Source organism: Pinus tabuliformis, chromosome J (assembly GCF_031772625.1).
Source record: "Pinus tabuliformis cultivar Carrire ecotype Pingquan chromosome J, CPIR1, whole genome shotgun sequence".
Lineage (NCBI taxonomy): Eukaryota > Viridiplantae > Streptophyta > Pinopsida > Pinales > Pinaceae > Pinus > Pinus tabuliformis.
In genome coordinates this window covers 599,864,080-599,883,598 of record NC_142295.1, presented here as the reverse complement: position 1 = coordinate 599,883,598, position 19,519 = coordinate 599,864,080, and positions in this window count along the sequence as shown.

The window sequence follows — 19,519 nt, the reverse complement described above, 5'->3', positions numbered from 1 at the left end:
CAAGTTTGCCTTCAACTGACGAAGCACTGCCTCACACTAGTTGAATATATTTGGCTAGACACAGTTAAATACAAGCAACAGTTGGGCCTTTGTCGCCACATGGGGACTTTTTGACCCCGCCAAGTGCACAATCATCCATAAAATGGCCCTCATAGATCTGGATCTAATCCTCTCTATAGGGACTTCGTTGCTAACGAGTCCACTGTCAGGGATGTAGTAAGCTCGAACCAGCTCTAGGGTGGATCAAGGATTAGGCCTACCCCTGGTCAGGTTTTCCTATGCTCCTCTACATGAAAAGCCTGTCAAGAAATATCTATCATCTCGGTCAATGGCCAACTCATGATTCCCAATCCTGAATACCTATTCGTGTTCATCCCAACACTGAATAAGCCAACTCAAAAGGTCCTCCTAACCTTTCATCAAGTCCAATTGAGCATACCTCATCAACACACAGTGGTGCAATGCAAGTATGCAAGCTGGATCATTTTTCATCAACAATTCTTGACGGTCATGGGCCCATTCTCTCTATAGACTAGTCATAATGGCTCAAAACTTGCATAAATCAACCCAAAAATCAGTGGAAATGGGGCTAATGCCCCCTTGGTGACAAAAAACTAGGATTAACGCCCTCCCCCATGTCGTAAAGGGTGTTTAATTCTCCCTACAGGCCTAGTAAGGGGCGTTAGGCGTAATTAATGAACTAGGGCTCCCCGGATCTACAAAAAATCACCCCAAAAGTAGCTAAAAAAGGTTGAATAATTCAAGATCTAGGTTTTTGCATCTACAGGGGACTGATGACACATCAAATGGTCGCTTGGATCTCCCATAACTATCCATGGAAAAACTGCTCCTCTTTAGCTCCAAAACACTCTCACAACTCTCAAATGATGCAAACGGTGAAATTGGAGACTTAAGAACTACCTTATAGTCACTTTGGAGACATGAATTATCTTAATTGAAGTCATTAAAGTAGAGGTAGTCCATTCCCAATGATATTTATCATGGGCCATGACCCCATATTGATAGAAATTGCTCATGTTTTGATGAAATAATTTTTAGGATTGAAGGACAGAAATGACCATGTTCGATTCTCAATGAATGCTTTCTTTTATGGGATGTTTTCTCACTCTAAAACTAAAATATCCTCGATTTTTTCATTGTTGGTCTCGTTAAACACTTACGATGATGGTCCGGGCAACTCTTTTTCCCTCTTTTTCTAGCTCACTAAACTGAAAAAGATCGTCTGAGCATTCTTTTCTGGGACATTTTTCTTGCTCATAAAATTGAAAATACCCCTAGCTTCTTCTTTAGGCTCATTAAAAAGTTATGAAGAAGCTCTGAGTATTCTTTGTAGGAACTTTTCTCGCTCGTCAAATCGAAAAAACCCCTAGTTTTCGTCATTGGGCTCGTTGAAACACTTACGACGACGATATGAGCACTTTCTTTTTTGGGATTACTTCTTGCTCTTGAATCGAAAAATCCCCGAGTTTTCCCCTTCTTCGGGCTTGTTAAATCTACAAAGAAGGGATGAGTAGTTCTTTTACCTCTTTTTCCTCACTCACTAAAATAAAAAAGATACCTCGAGTTTTCTTCATTTCACTCATTAAAATTCGATAAAGGTATATTGAGTTTGTTGTCGCCTGACTCATTAAAATTTGATGACGAATATCGAGTTTACTCTGTCTCCTTGTACTCGTAACAAAATGAGGCAAACATATATTGAGCATAGGATTCTCTTCATCTAGATTCAATATATTAACTTACGGAAAAGGAACCATTCTGGGTATACTATTAAACCTTTGTTGCACCCAGTTAAAAACTATGACAAAGGAACCACCTTGGAGTCATTCTTTATAATCTTTTCAGACTCTCGAAATATGAAAAGACCACTGAGTTGTCTCGTTTGGACACATTAAATTACATAAATGAGGAAGACTCGCTCTTTTTAGGATCCTTTTCAGACTCTTAAAACATGAAAATATCGACGAGTTTGCCTGTTTCGACTCATTAAAATAATTAGATAGGGCATAGAGTCACTCTTTTTACGGTCCTTTTCAGACACTTAAAACATGAAAATATTGACAAGTTTACCCCTCTAGAATCACTAAACTAATCATATGGGGAAGTGGAAAATACAATTGTATTATTTTCCATATTATGAAAAGATTTTTGGCAGTAGTCGCTCCCTTGAACATGGCACTCCCTTAGATAAACCTTCCTTGTGACAACCTCTCAATATGAATCTTACCATCCTATGAGTTTAGCCTATATACCCTGATGTTCTTGCATCTCTGTATCCTAACACTCTTTTGTGCTCATGAGTCTAATGATGCATGGTTAAAACCATTGTCATGCCTTCTATTATTCAAGGAAAAACCTTTATCTTTTGTTTCCTCCATCAAACCATCAAGAATATCCTATCATCATGCCCTCTATCGCTTCGACCCAATGCTCAAAAGATTCCTCAAAAAATAATCATTCTTGTCTCATTTCATGTCGACTGATTTAGGACACCTTATTGCCTACCTATTGACAGGTCTCTTCCTATCGACTTCAACACTCTATCTAGGAAGAAGACCCAGAAACACTTTAGTGCCTTGGTACTTGCAGAGATCAGTGGTAGGTCAACTTGTGTTTGGTCAGGGGTTTTCATTATTGGCCCCTGGTTAAACGATTCTATGAGTGTTCGACAACAAAAACATTATTCATACTCGCTAGATTTTATTGTGCATCTTGGAGACAATCACCATTACCTGTGGCCATCCTCGCATCTATTAACGGTCTCCATTATTGACTAGTAATCACACAATTTCGTGCATGTTCAATCTGAATGCCTATATTCACATGTATTGATCTATGTTGTTGTGGTGAAGTGGAAATGAAGACGTTGGGTAGAGACTTGCATCACACAGCCTTGTTTCCTCTCCCAATTCGCATTTATTATTTTTTTGGAAACAGCTCATCAGAATGATCTTATTATGACACAAGTTCCGCATTGTGCTTATCAGTGGGCAACATCATCATATCACTTTTTTCTGAGAAAATCACTCTGATATAGCTACTAAGCATGGGAATGCCCAACTAAGGACATGATTTTAGCTGTTTTTATATATGTGTTGTATCAGGTTTCTCATACTGCCTGAAGCTTCGATCCTCTCTCTCTTTTTTCCAAAGAAAAGGAAAGTTAAATATAAAGTATTTAGGCCATCATCACAACCTCTGATCTCACACTTTAGGGGGCATCTGTTATATAGGAAAATGACCTCCTCACTAATTCAGAGGAGAAATACATGATGACTGAAGGACTGACCAAGTTCACATGCCCAGTTGTCAAGCTAACACTATCTAAACACTAGAAACCTGCTTTATAAAGTTTCTTAGCAAGGCTAAGGGTGCATTAGTGCCCAAAGTAACTCTATCTATTACCTCGGGAATAGTGTTAGTGAACCCTAATGAGTTTATATGGGTCAAGAGAATGAGTTGACTGAGAAATATACCAATATTCTCTCCTATGTTAGCTCACAAAAGCAAGGAAACATCAGAACTTGACCTGTTTGGGGGAATTACTAATTCCTAATGGAGTATGAAAATGAGAAAGAGCACAAAGGCATGGAAACATCACTACTTTTGCCTATTGGAACTAATGAAGGACTTGGAAACACTATCCTCACATGCTATATATGCAAGGCTAGGGCCATTGTAAAAGAGGTCAAACCATTTGAAAGGATTACCCATTTGACCATCAAGAAGGGTCTCAGATTAAGGCATCAGAAGAAGTTAAGAAGGGAGAGAGAGGAACTGGAGGGGTAAGGTAAGGATGATGCAACTGATGGTCGTAATCACTCTTTCTACATCAATATAGAACTGCAATTATGTTGTCCACTCCAAGATGTTGATAGTATGACTTGTTTGTATGTTTATTCAATATCATTAGCATGAGTGGCTTAGATATATACAACTAGATATCTTTATATGTTCATGCACTATTTATCAAGGTTTTATGTTGTGATATTACACTTGTATTTTCTATGTGTAGGATTTGATCTGGAGCTGGCTCAGGGATATTCCACCTAGCTACATTGTGCCCTCTAGCAACACCACACTAAGGCTTGAGGTAATAACTCCTTCTCACTTTGATATCCATTTCTTAAGCATAGATATAAATGCATCTTTGTGACAACTGCAGGTACTATGACTTTTTGTGAAGGATCCCGGGAAGATCCTTGAGGGTTTCTACATCACCAAACACCCATGCATTAATCCATATAGCAAGGAGGATGTGGTTATGGAGTGGAAGATGAGGTATGATGTTGTTGGCATATATCTTTTTGATGTTTTTTTCTTCTTCTTTTCTTTCTCGTCTTTGTTCTTTTGTTTTTATATTTTCTAACTTGATTTTTCTTGATGGATATAGGGGTGACATGGTTATGGAGGGTGTTGTTTGAGGTGTGGTGAGGTCAATGGCTTTTTTGATAACCCAAACAAGGTTTTGTCACCATTTTTCCATTGGATTGCCCTTCCTGTATTTTTTTCAAGGCCTCCTGTAATACCTGCAGGAAACTCTTGTAGTGTTAGGGAATCCTGTAGAAAACACAAAATTGCTTGGAATTGGAATCCGGAGTTGAGTATGGATGGAAGAACATGGGGATTATGGATAATATGAGATGGATGAAGGAAAACATAGTTTGTGGTAGGGCCTGCTATGATGAAGGAAAACATAGTTTGTGGTAGGGCCTGCTATCCTTTGTACCCTATACTACTCATCTTCTTTCAAACCTGCAAAAAGAGAATTGTTATTTGTGTGTGTTCTTTTGTTTTTATTTTTATTTTTTTCTCTCTTTTCTTTTCTGGAAAGAAAACTAGGCTGCCTCGAAGGAGGTTTTCATCCTTGTTTCCTGCCCTGGGTGCCTTAAAAGAGGTTTTCACCTAAAGATCTTTTATTTTTATTTTTTCATACTCTTGGGCTGCCTCAAGACATTTTAAACCCAAAAGTTGGACTCAGGTTCCTCATGGAGGTTTTCACCTATGTTCCTTTATTTTTTCAATTTCTTTTTTCTAAGAACTTGGTGAGGTGGAATATGAGACTTCTTCAATCACCATCACTGCCTTGCTAATGCTACTATTGAATTCCTACTTCGATAAAGGCTTCTTGTGGACCTTTAACCTATACCCATTAACAAGAAAATGGATGCCTTCTACATCAACGATTCTTATTTTAACAACACCATTATCATGGAACTTTTCTATTACATATGGTCCCAACCATATGGTTATTAAATTGCCTTTGAAATCTTTGTATCGGGTGTCATACAACAAGGCCCAGTCACCTTCTTGAAACCATTTGTCCTTGATATTTCTGTCATGCCAGAATTTCCTTTATACTTGAGTCACTTTTGTGTGCGGGAGGGCCCACATCCTAAATTCATCTAACCCATTCAGCTAGAGAAAACTTTCTTGTTGTGCCTTGCTGACATCTAGATCCATTTGTGCTGCCATCCTTAAGGTGTTGTATTCAAATTCAATGGACAACGGGGTTTTCTTCCCATAGGCCAACCCATAAGGAGTGAAACAAGTGGTGGTCTTCCAAGTAGTATTGTAGGCCCAGGTGACCTCCACCAATATGTCTTCCCATTCCTTTTTGTTGCTACTAATCACTTTGGTCAAAATGCTTTCCAATGCTTTATTGGTGGCTTCCACTTGCCCATTAACCTGTGGGTGGTAAGGAGTGGAATTTCTGTGCTTGATCTTATATTGGCTTAACGTATTTTCAATAATGTGAGCTATAAAATGACTGCCTTGATCAATGCCCAACTCTCTAGGGTATCCAATCTTATAAAACACATATTCCCTTAAGAATTCGGCCATGTTTTCCTCCGTTGCTACCTTGATATCTTTGGCTTCAACCCATTTTGGTAACTAGTTGGTGCACACAATAATGTACTTCATGTGTCTGTATCAAGGGTTAATGGGCCCAATGAAATCCATGCCCCACTTGTCAAATGGCTCGAAAGTGACTTGAGGCTATAGAGGCATTTCATCTCTGGGGGTAGGCTTCCCCATCCTTTGGCACCAATCACACTGGCTGGTATACCTTTTTACATCCTTGTGGAGAGTGGGTTAGTAATAACTAGCTTGTAGTACCTTGAATGTTTTTCTTTTGGCTACAAAGTGACCTCCACAAGGTCCATCATGATAGGCTAAAAGGATGTCAAAAAATTCCTCATCCCTCACACATCTTCTCAGAATTTGATCTGGACCTAGCTTGAAGAGATTGCCCCCATTCCAAGTGAATGGGGCACTTTTTCTTATGATTCTTCTCTTTTCCTTGGAGGACAATTTTGGAGGGAACTGTGTAGATACCAAGTAGTTTGCTTTGTTAGAAAACCATGGAGAGAGAAAAGATAGGGGGAATAAATGTTCCTATGGTAGCTAATCATCAACCATTCCTTCCTCCCCTGTAGGAAAAGTCAATCTGGATAAAATAAAATCTACAACTACATTCTCTTTGTGATGCTTATCAATAATAGTTAGATCAAATTGTTGCAATAAAAGTAACCATCTAATAATCTGGGCATTTACATTAGGTTTGTTCATCAAATATTTAATTGCATCATGGTCGGTATGTATAAATGTCTCATAACCAGTAATGTAATGTCTAAATTTATTCAATGAATGGAAAACAACTAGGAGCTCTTTTTCAGTTACTGTGTAGTTTAACTCAGCTTTCCATAGAGTCTTAATGATAAAGTAAATGGCATAAGGTATCTTGCCATCTATCTAACCTAGAGCCGCTCCTATAGCTTTGTGAGAGGCATCGACATGAATGTGAAAAGGAAGAGCCCAATTTGGGCCTTGGAGAATAGGTGCAATAGTCAACTTTTCCTTTAGGGTTTCCAAGGCCTCTTGGCAGCTTTCGAACCATAACAATTCAAAGTCTTTGGCCAATAAACGAAATAAGGGAGAAGCTAACTTGCTGAAATCTTTTATAAATCTCCTATAGTATCCGGCTAACCCTAAGAAACTTCTGACATCCCTCAGCTTCTGTGGAGTAGGGACCCTTTTGATGATGGCTATCTTATTTGGGTCTACTTGCAGTCCTTCCTAGTATATTGAGTGACCTAGAATAGTCCCTGCAGTGATCAAGAATTCACATTTTTCAGGACTAAGTGTTGGGAGTGGGATCCCCCAAGGGTAGTTTTGGGGCTAAAAGCCCATGTTTAAGTCAATTTTTGTAATATTACTATAAAGAATCCGCATTTTGTGGTCGAGGAGAACAAAGGTGTTATGTGTCATAAAGGGTAGCCCGCCCTTAGTTTTGTAAAGTAAAGTTGGTTGTAAGAGATCTACCCATTGTCCACGAACCATGGGATTGTATAAAAAGAGCTAAGCTCTAAGTAGTTTGGCAGACACAACATCTAATAGAGTCATAACCTTAGAGCAAGAAATATAAGTCTTGGGTTTTAGTGTAGGTAGAGGCTCTGTAGCTGAGTGCACAGAGGCCTAGGGTTGAAGTCCATAGCTGAGTGCATGGACCCCTGCGGCTGTGTGTGCAAGGTGGACAGAGTCTGTAAACACTTGGGAGATATTAATAAAAGGAGTTATTCTGCAATCTCTATGTCTTTGTTCTGTTGATGGGTTTGAATATATTATGGATGAATTTCCTTTATTATGCTTATATGATGCACAAATGAATGCAATTACATTGAATAATTAAACGCAATTACAAATATCTGATTACGTGGTGCTAACGTTAATTATTCGACAAGGTAATAAAATCACTTAGGGTAATTAAGGAATCTGCATGACGTGCTACCATAATAGCGCGAAAGTACCTGAGCCACAGGTTAGGGTTGCGCGAAGGTCAAAAGCTAGAATAGAGGGTTTGTCTTACAAGCCCTAGAGCGAGATCACTTATCCGAAGGCAGGGATATAAGAAATCAAATGACATCACAACCATCTCAGGGTGCGGAAACTTGGTTCTAGCATCCCCGCATACTACTTTGGGTGATACTTTGGTTTCCGCTCCGCGGGCTGATGCCAAAAGGGCCAGTAATGTAGGGATTTGTTTACCTAATTAACGTTAAACCTAGGTCAGGCCCCCTCAAGCCAACAATTGGTTCTGTTGTCGGGACAAGAATCTACATAAGAGATGTGTGAGGTTGTATCATTGGAATCCAACTAAACATGAGATTGGAGATTGGTTGGATAGGAAAATCCATGAATTCGCGGCACAAGAGAACAGAAACATGCGACTAACAAAAGAACAATGGTTGGAAAGATACCTATATATAGAGATCCACGAGATCCTTTTCTTCTCCTTCCCTATCGAGCTATACGAGTGGATCGCGAAGCTAGCAGATAGCCAAGGAAGGTGGAAACTTGAAGATCCTATTGTGTGGACCTCAAAGATAGTGTGGAGGTTAGAAGCATCAGAGGATAAGATCACCTGCACTGTCAATCATTGGCTCAATTGTGTCCTAGGAGGATTTGTGACTGAATTCATGGTCAACACCTCAGCCAGTTACAGTGAGGTGGAGCGATGCTTTTTCGAAGGACTACGAGGTAAGTACGTAAAATATTTGAATACCTGGATTAAAATGCTATTGTGCAAAAAATGGGTTATGCAGCTACCCTGATGTTCCAGACTACTTGAAGCGGAAAAAATTATAGGAACGAAGGAAAAGAGGGTTCAGATTATAGCCTCTTGATTTCACCTCCGCAAAGTGACGAAGAAGGGATAACGAAGGCTTCTTTGTGAAGTGATATTTAGTTAATAAGAAAAGGATTCCCATGAATACCACCTCCACCCACACTACCTCCAACTTCACCACCCTCACCTCCAACTTCACCCGTACCACCTCCACCTCCACCGTGGTTTAGTATGGCAAATACAGTGAAGTTTCCTTTGTTCAAAACCTTCGGAAATGAGGACCCGAACCAATTCTGGTTCATTGTGAGGGTTGTATGGGAAGCTCAAGGTGTTACAGATGATCATATAAAGAAGGTGACACTGGTTAGTGCTCTTCAAGATCGCATGCTAACCTGGTATATTAAGTATTCTAATGATAACTCGAATGCTGGAGTAGCAGACATCCAGAGAGCACTAAATAGGGAATTTAGTAGGCCTAAATCTGAGGCGCAGTCGATTATGGGATTCAAAGAGATCGCGATGGAACCAGGAGAGATGCGTTGGGAACTAGATCAAAGGTTGAAATGTACAATCTACAAAGCCAACATGAATTTGACAGATGGACAACATCATGAGTAGTTTGTGGCTTCTACCACACTTAAGGAGTGCGCTATTGCAGCAGAAGATAACAACTCAGGAAGAGGCCTTGGAGATTTCCATAAGACTACATGAAACTCCGATGCAAGATCCTAATCTAGGATTTCAGTAAATCCATGCGCAGCGGAAGAATCTGTGCCTTGAGATGCAAAGTCTGAAGTAGAACAAGACGTTCGACCAGAGGAACGTGAGGAGGTATGGTGCTTGAAATGCAATAATCAAGATCATGACAAAGACCATTTCCCACTCTTTGCAAATTACATTGTAGGAGGAGGACCAATGCCTTTGGGGCCAGAAGCTCAAGTAGGACCTAGCGCAGGGTCTGCCTTATGGTGCGATATCTGTTAGGTAGTCGGAAAACATGCCATGTATAACTGTCACTTGCTATAGAAGTATGTACAAGCACCGCAACAACTATTCTGCAACTTTTGTAGGTTGGTAGGACATGATGAGCATACTTGCAAGAGCTATGAATTGATGATGGATAGAACTCCCACCTATAGAGTTCAGGCCAAAATGCAACCTCTTCACTAGAATGCACGGATGCAGTGGATAGGATTTCAGGGGTGCAAATGAGGCCAAGGTGGAGGAGGACATGATAGATGTCGAGGACAGTTGATTTGCTACAATTGTAGAGGACCAGGTTACTATGCCTACGATTGCACTAATCCAATGCATCCATCGTGCAAGTATTGCACACTATTTGATCATAAAACAAAAGACTGTCCTATGGTGATAGCTACGATCCTTGACAAAGGGGCGCTACCACCTCCGTCAAATCAGTACTTGCAGATGATGACGTCTGAGTCATGCGAGGAAGATCCAAACGTAAATATAGTGCTTAGAAGTGGAATCATGACATGAGATAACAAGGGTAAACAACCATAAGACATTACATGAGTTCGTAAAGCCTCGACAAAGGAGGTTGAGTTCGATTTTGAGTGCACTCATGAAGCCTTCATGGAAGCTAAGAAGAGCTTCGCTGAGGCCTCTACCTCAGGAAGCAAGGATAAGCCTGAGCTGGAGATGGACCCCTCTATGCTCACAACTTTCCTAGAAACCTATATGAAGTTACTGCGTGACAACAAGGTTGTGAAAGGGTTACAAGAACTCATCAATATATGCACTGCAACCACATCAGGTGAGTCGCACATAGTATGAAATATTGGCAAGCATAAAACAAGGACGAGATGGGAGATGAGACTGACCGCACAGATAAGAGAGTATGAAATGGATCAGGTCATTTTGGATCTGGGGTCAGATGCGAATGTCCTACCAAAACAGACTTCGGAGCGAATGGGGAAACCTGCACTGCAATGGTCTCTGATTCATCTAAGGATGGCGAATCAACAGAAGATCATCCCCATAGGGTGGCTGCAGGGGGTGACTATGGATACTGAGGGAGCGAGCGCAGTGGCTGATTTTAAAGTAATAGAGATAGTGGATGACATAAATTCCTATCCCGCGCTCCTAGGAATTTACGAGGCTACTGATATGAATGGTGTAATCAATATGAAGAAGCAAAAGATGATCTTTGAGAAGAAATCACTGCACGTAATATTACCCCTCGATCCTGTGAAAGGATCATGCTATACTGAACTTATCTGCGATTATGAGAGTGATGACGACTTAGAATGTATCTATAAGATAACAGAACAAGACCAAGATTGGGTGAATCCCACCATAGATGGATAAATTACATGGGATTGCGAGAGTTCCTGCACTTCAAACTCCGATGAAGAAATAGAATGTTGGAAGACTTGGTTACATGAAGTAACTACGCCGAATTGCAACATGATGACCTAGTCACTGCACTGTGTGATGTCAAAAGTAAGAAATCTGCCTACGTATGATGGTCTGAATGAGGTAGATATATTTTTGGATGCATTTGAATGGGAGATACCAGAAAAGCAATTCTTCCAGGCCTTGGACTAGGCATTGCATGCTATGCCTGCAAGATGGTGGGGTACGCACAAGGGAAGCTTTTTTGATTGGCGCAAATGTAGGAGGATGATGAGAACACGATTTTGGAAGCCCAAGATGTGATTGACAGACAAGTACAATAGGAAGAATGATCCACATGCGCATCTAGCTAAATGGACATAGGACGATGGAGAAGGCTTGGACCATCCTATCGCATTCGCAAGCCACAGATTATCCAAAGCAGAGTACAACTATTCTACGACTGAGCGTGAGGGCTAGCTATGGTGTATGCACTCTAGACATATAGGCACTACTTTCTAGGAGGTCATTTTAAGATGTAAACAAATCACTCCATGCTAAAGTACCTGGTCAATAAGCCTGTGTTGGGGTGTTGAATTTGCAGATGGCTCTTATTGTTCCAAGAATATGATTTTGAAGTTGTTGTGAATCCTGGATGATTGAACGTGGGACCAAACCATCTGTCGCGCATCGAAACATGGAGGAACCTATTGAATTGGAAGAAAGATTGCCTGAAGTGCAACTATTTGCAGTGCGTGTCGCGGATGGTCATTTTGAGGATATAATATACTTCCTAACAACAGGAACTGCACCAGAAGGATACTTTATCTAGAAAAAAGAAGGAATTAGTGGTGCTCGTGGCAGATTTATTTGTCATTGTTGGGAATATATATAAGATGGGGACTGATGAGATATTGCAACGGTATGTACTTGAGTTTGAATGAAACAACATCCTCACAGACACTCATGGTGGCACCATGGGAGGACATTATGCAGGGAGAGAAACTGCGTAGAAGATTCTATGCGCAGGGTTGTGGTGGCCAACCCTTCATTGGGATTCAAAAGCATATTGCAAGGCATGTGATGTATGTCAAAGAACGGGCAGGCCATCACAGAGGGATGAAATTCCTTTGAATCCACAAATGGCATTGCAACCCTTCAAGAAATGGGAAATAGATTTTGTATGACCCATTTAGCCACAAGGGAAGACATGAGCAAGGTACATTATCACTACAACGGAGTATTTGACTCATTGGGCAGAAGTGCAGATGGTGAAGGATTGCATAGGGGCGAATGCTGGGAAGTTCCTATTTGAGCATGTACTAATGCGATTTGGATGTCCAAAGATCCTGATGAGTGATCATGGTACACACTTCCTAAATGAGACGATTAGCGCACTGATAAAGGAGTTTTAGGTATATTGCTAGAAGAGCACACCTTATCACCCACATGCTAATGGGATAGTGGAGGCATTCAACAAAGTGCTTCAAAACATTCTAAACAAGGTTTTCCATGCTCAGTGAAGTGATTGAGATCTACAAATACCTGCACCGTTGTGGGCTTATTGGACGACATGCAAGAAGTTGACTGGAGAAACCCCTTTTAGGCTTTTCTATGGTGTGGAAGCAGTAATCCCTATGGAATACATCCTACCTAGTCTGAACATAGTAGTGCTCATAGGTATTAAAGATCATAGAACCCTAGAGGAGAGGCTCGCTTTAGTTGGATGAGCTCAAAAAAGAAAGATTTTTGGCTGGATTTCACCAGCAGGTCCAAAACCAGCGCGAAAAGGCATGGCATGATTGACACATCAAGTTGCGCACATTTAAGGTAAATGACGTAGTTTTGTTCTATGATGTAAGTTTGATATATTTCTAGGGAAATTCAAGTGATGAGCCTTGGTATTGCAACAAGAATTCTATAACTCCCAAGCTTACCGACTTTAATTATCAACCCAGGGTTTGTACAAACTTAAGAGGTATCGACACTATGTGTGCAACATATAATGTGTCCCTCCTTTGTTGTCATGATGTAATGGACTACATGTGATGAAGTCAAATCATAAACTAACTGCATAAAATGAAATGCTTGAAATGTAACCTTAACCTATTGTAAGAAAGAAAGTACAAGGAAAGAGAATGAAATCAAATGCTAAAACACACCATTTTCTAATTATCTCCTAAGAGGTTTTACTTCAAAAGAATGCTAAGTTAACATATATGAAGTCCTACTATCCTAAGCATGCAAATTCAAACCATCAAACCTTCTACTACTGTGCATGTAAATGAGAAGAAAAAATTGGTTTTTTTTTTGTCTTTTTGTCTTGACGAAAATGAGGCGGCAGTCTGTAATTCAACTACGCATTAACTTTCTAACCAATTAGCTACGCACAAACATATTTTGTATGTGGATTTTCACCATGATGGTCCCGCTTATCTGACCAATCACTGTCAGTCCCTTGTTGACTTCTCCTTTTATCAAGCACTTTAGTCCGTGCCATTGATCTCACTTCTCTATATCCAATAGATATCACATCGTCTGAGCACCAACTAACCCGGACGATTTCCACTGTTGATGTGACCCATCCAATCAAAAAATTGTCGCATAATCTCATGTGAAATATTGCACTACCAATATCATGTCGAGAGTGCGTGAGAAAAATGGTGTTCCCGTGCTACGTGTCACCCACTAAGGTTAACCGCATGAATTTTAGGAATACCGTTTACAACCTTTAGGGCAAGCGAGATACCATTTCCTACTTATCAATACCACCCACGTGCTTAATTCATACTTTTAATAAAGGCACTTAAGGAAAGTTTTAGCACTTAAACTCAATATTATCGCTTAACACTAATTGACTGTTATTTATAAATAAAATGTATGAACAGAGAAAAATACCCGATTACGGTCCAAAATGCTGATACACAATTATAAGAGAATTTCTGCACCAAAACAATGCATCCACACCACACTTCAATCAATTATTCAACAAAATGGAAATTACAGAGTCTTGACCCTCTCAACTCGATTAAAATAGTTTGTCTGACCTCTTTTTGAATCTCAAACACTATCTCTGTCACACCTCTTGCTTACTCACTCTATTCTCGATAATCTCTATGTCATTACATTCTTTCCTCTTTTATGAGCCAAATCCTATCCTAACTTCATTGACAACTCAATCTCTATTTTTATCACTCAACCATTAAATCCTTATTCTGAAGCTCTAATACACATCTATGCTAACACTCATCTCTTAGTCTAAAAATAATACAATGATCTAATTATTACAATAATTAAGGCAAAGATGAATTCGATACATCCAACAATCTAGATTTGGGAAAAAGAAGATTAATCCAAGCAATTCAATCATTATGAACTTCCAAATATTTTCCAAGGATGAAATAATGCTTTTGATCCTGAAAAAGAACGTACATCCACCATTTAAATAAATCTACAATAGGAAATCATTAATACTAAATGCAGAAATAGAAAGAATAAAAACTAGAGATGCATGTGAATAAGCAATGAAAAGCAGGAAAGAAAATGATGCAAAAGGGGCTTTGAGGCTCTTGGGATGGCCAAGCCCAAGGAAACTCAGAGACCTATGGAGGAGAACAAGATTTAAAAGATGAACATGACACCAATCTTCATTATTTTCATCAATGGAATTACATCCTTGCACGAAAATACAATGGAGCTGCAAAAATACAAGCTCCCTACATCCTAACACTAATGAAAAACTAACCCCCTAGAGGCAAATTCGACTTGGTATTTATACAAAATGATTAGGAATCATTCCCCATGAATGGAGGAAGCTTTCCCCACCAAAATCCCTTGATTAGTGGATCTAGTCCCCTTGATTGGTGGAACACATTCCTAGATATTCTCAATCCTTGGAGTTCCACAATTTGTGCCATAATTCTAGAATATCTTGTTGAATTATTATTTATTATTGATCCTCCAATAGTAGGGAAAAAGTCCCTAAATTATCTCCTCCTCCAACTCTTCATAATCCGCCCAATATTCTCATAATATTCCACAAAAAATAAATAATATTAGGCACAAATATTCAATTATTCATAAACATTCCTAATGAATATATTAAAGTTAAAAATAAATTATCTAATGCGAAAAGAGAGGTTTAATGTGTTGAAGGATGGTCATAAGCCTTAAGTTATTATTTAATTTAGAGGCATGGGCCTTAATTTAGGTCTAATTTAGAGGCACATCATTAGGATGCACTGGTTAGGGCCTTATGTTATTGAGGAGATTACTGATGGAGGAGCAGTACATCTTGTCAAATTAAATGGAGAACCCTTCCCAGGAAAGGTGAATGGAAGTCACTTGAAGCCATACACCAGCGGTCCGGACATGTGACTAAATGAAAGTAGCACAGTCTTAGTGCTTCAGGCAGCTGAAAGGAGGCATGGGACTATAAACTACACTTCCCAGATTAGAGAGCTACGCAATTGGAAGATGGTGCGGAGTGAGGACGTGTCACTTGGTCCACGACAGCATGGAGGGAGCTGTGATACCCAGGGAGAAATCATGCAGGTTAGCTGGAAAGTGACCGTTAAATTCACTGCTCATGAAAATATGGCAAAAGTGAGGCCAAATGGAGTGGATGGATGACATTTAAGACGAAATTTATGGCTTAGATCCTTGAAAATTTGTTGCCAATCCCATATTAATGAACTGATTTTGGGGGGAACTGTCAGATTTGAATTCAAAATGCCCTATAAATTACAAGTGGATTTCCAACAAAAAACACTTGTCATTTTGAGTATTCAACGGTTAAGCTCTGAAGTGCCTATGAATCATGAGCAATATGAGCTTCTTATAGTTTCTCTTGTATTTGTGACTTTGTCGATGGACACTCAAGGATTCTTGTGAAAGATCATGTCATCATCCCCAGAAGTTATCAATACACAACAAGTAGTAGAGGAGCCAGCATAGGAAATGGAGAGGGAGGCCGAAGTAGCTACCTTAGAAGTGGGCGAAGTATTGGCAGAGGTCCCTAAATCCCTGAGAACGTCGAGTCCGAAGCCAACCCCAACCAAGGAGACCATGAAATACAAGAAGGGCAAGCAACTTGCCATACCAGTGCGCGCGTTGTGAAGACGAAACCCACCAAAGCCCACTGACTAGGAGAAAGGTAAGGCCATAAACCTAGAGGTAGAAGAGGAGGACATCGAATACATCCCGATGGATGATGAGGATGTGGGAGTGGAAATAGAGGAGGTTGAAGCCCAGGGTGCGGACCCTATCACATGATTGCCAGAGTATGTTTCTCCTCGCAAGCCTATGTCCAAGGTCCCAAAGGACATTGATGAAAGTAAGACTCCACTGCAAACCTCTCCGCTACCAGATGAAATCACTTTTGGTGGTCTGTGTTTGGCATGGGTGTCGATTTTGAACCTCGAAGACTGGGACTTGGTGGACCATGAAAATTTCCCACACATGGAGACTAAACAATTGATGCACTACATCATTGACACCAATACGAGGATGACTACACTGGAGCCGTGGAAGTGGCTTAGAGGAGTAGAGAAGGCAAGATTACTCAACCTGCTCTGGGTGCTGCACTATAACCACACCCCCGTGATAGTTTTGGTCATCAAGCAGGTGTTCTGCTTGGTGCATGATGGGTATCTGTGGCTGGAGGAGCCAATACCCATCACTGATATGTTGATTCACAGAATATCGTGCATGTTGTATATGGGCGAAAATCCAACTATGATCTTTGGTGGCAACGATGGCGAGCAGGCGCTCGCAGAATCAATGAAAGAGAAGTTCAAACTGGTGAAGAAGCCACGTGGGTACGCTATCTCCAGCATTTGCAACCCCACTATGAAGGTGGCAACACAAATCCTTGCAGGGAAGGTGATGTAGAAGTGTCGCACTGATGAGGTGTTAGTGCCTGTCATCACACTCGCATAGTAGTGCGCAGAAGGAGTCCAGTTTAACTAGTCAGACTTCCTTCGCGAAGAGTTCCTGGTGAACTTCCGCGAAGCAGAAGAGCAAAGAAAGACCTTCCACTACACGTGGCTCTTGTTATGGATCATGCTCATAGTGTGGGAGCTACCAGAGGAGAGCCAATTCCCCTCGGTCGTGCTATACCTTCCTAAAGCAGTGAAGTACACTTCGATGTGGGTGACAAAGGACATAGAGCATGTTTGGGACAACAAGATCTTCTGGATCTTGATGGAAATGAATATCAGGATGGCTATCAATCGCAAGTTATGATTGTCACCCATAGTATATGCTAACTTGTAGATCTATGCCGAGTTTAAGTCTGATTTCCATCAGATATCAATCAGGACATGGAAGGACCCTGCACAGAAGTGGTATGATTTGTTGTACCTAGCCACATATGATGCCATCTATGTGGTGTTGGATAAATGGCTGGCGGAGTGGCACACCACCATGGAGTTGGCAGTGGGTGGAAGCAAGTCCGCCACATAAAAGAAGAAGGAAGAGGCTGAGCTGAAGATGGCACAACTGGTTGAAAAGAGGAAGAAGGAGGCCGCTGAGAAGGCCCAGGCAGAACCGACAGGAAAGGAGGTAGGAAAACACATAGGTGGCGCAGACCGGGGCTCTGACAAAGGCACATGGTTGCCTTCACCTAACACCGAAGAGGAGGACGCAGAGCAGCGCGATGCAACCCTCAGGAGACGTCTGCCCGCATTAAGTGCCCGAGAGAGCTAGAGAAGGGAGGGTCCACAAAGAAATCCAAGGCAACGAAAACCTCGTTGGACCCTATCACATTGATGAAGGGCGACTTATATGACATCGATGACACAGTTTGAGATGTCACCATGGAGGCCCTGCAACAATTCGAAGAGCAGTAGTAGATCATCCTAGGGGCCATCCTAACTAGACTGCAGGAGTTCTAGACTCGTGCATCACAAGTTGGTAGGGTGTCTACAAACTTGGCTATCGACACATCAAAGGTTGCCAATATGATGCACGCGAAGGATTCTAGTGCACTAGTGCTACTAGATGGAGCACTGACAATAGAAAATGAGGTTGACAGGCCCACTTTCAACGCTTTCAAGGGAGTGGGATTGAACCTAGCAGTCCTCCTGCGTGAAGCACTCCACCTCCTACAGGATGGAGTAATTGCAGAGCTAAGGGCCCATGAGCACTGTGCCCTCTAGGTGATCAATGAACAGAAGATAAACAACAAGTAGATGGCCTTACAAAGGAATGTTTTCATCACCGCTAAGGCTGAGGTGACCAGCCAGAGCAAGAAGATCCTACAGGTCATGAAGGAGGCATGCAGAATGCGTTAGTGTCAGTGTCTTCACACTTCCATCGGTGATCAAATTGCTCTTTTGCATGCATATTAGGTGGCTCATTCGATCAACTGCATTCCATTAGGCCATGGATCAACTGATGGTAGCAACTGATGGTAGTGGTTTCATTTTAGTTTCCCCCATGTCATATACCTGCTGGCTTATTCAAACCTCTTTTCAGTCATTTATAGTCATTTCAGTTCATTTCATTCAGTTTTAGGGTTTAGTTTCACTAGGTCTTAGGGTATGTCAACATGGTCATCCCAAATTGAATAAAAAGGTCAGTAGGCACATGAGGAGGATAAAAAGGTTCATAAAATCATAAATTTACTTCTAATGTACTCAATAAAAATTTGTCACCTCAAAACTTTGTTTTGAGGTGAAAACAAAGTTTTTCCATTTTTGTAAAAATTTCATGTAATTTAATTGTTTCTATATGTAATAAGCTCAGCAGTTGTTCCTGGTTACCTTGCCAACTCTTGCCACTGCAAAAGAAAAAGTGTCAAGACATTAGGCCATCAAAGTGCCAAGAAAAAGTCAAACTTCAAACTGAAAAATAGAGTTTTTGAAAAAGTGACTAATACTTTATAAAAGTGGGTTTGCAATGAAGAAAAATTAAAGTGCATCATATATAAAGCAAATTCATGCTAGCAAGTCATTCCATTGTGCACAAAGTCAAGTGGAGAGCCAAAATTGCATTCTGAAGGGAAATTGAACAAAAGAGGAAGAAAACATGGATTTTGTAGCAAATTTGCCTGGCGCTGCGCATCAGACCGGTGCTACGCATCAGACAACTTCTCTCTATGTAAAATTACACAGGCACTGCGCATTGGCCAGGGAGGCTCCAATCTCACTCAAATTCATCTCAAATTCTCCCAAATACTGTATTCACCTTGTACAAGTAAGTGTTCATCTATCTTGAGCTGAAATAAGTCTTCTTCATGTTTTGTTCATGAGTTTTGCTTCCTAAAATCAAAACCATAGCTTGCCTCCATACTTTTTTCACCTCATTGCAAAAATTTCACCTCATTGAAAAACCAACATCCTTTGTCCCTTTTCCCAACTTCATTGCACTAAAACTACCCATTGATTCTATTTTCCCTTTCCCTATTCCCCTAAGAAACTAATCCCCTTTATTAAACCCTAAGTCCCTCATAAATCAAAACCCTAGTTTCCCAAATCTTTCCCTTCATTCCCCTACTCCACTTCATTA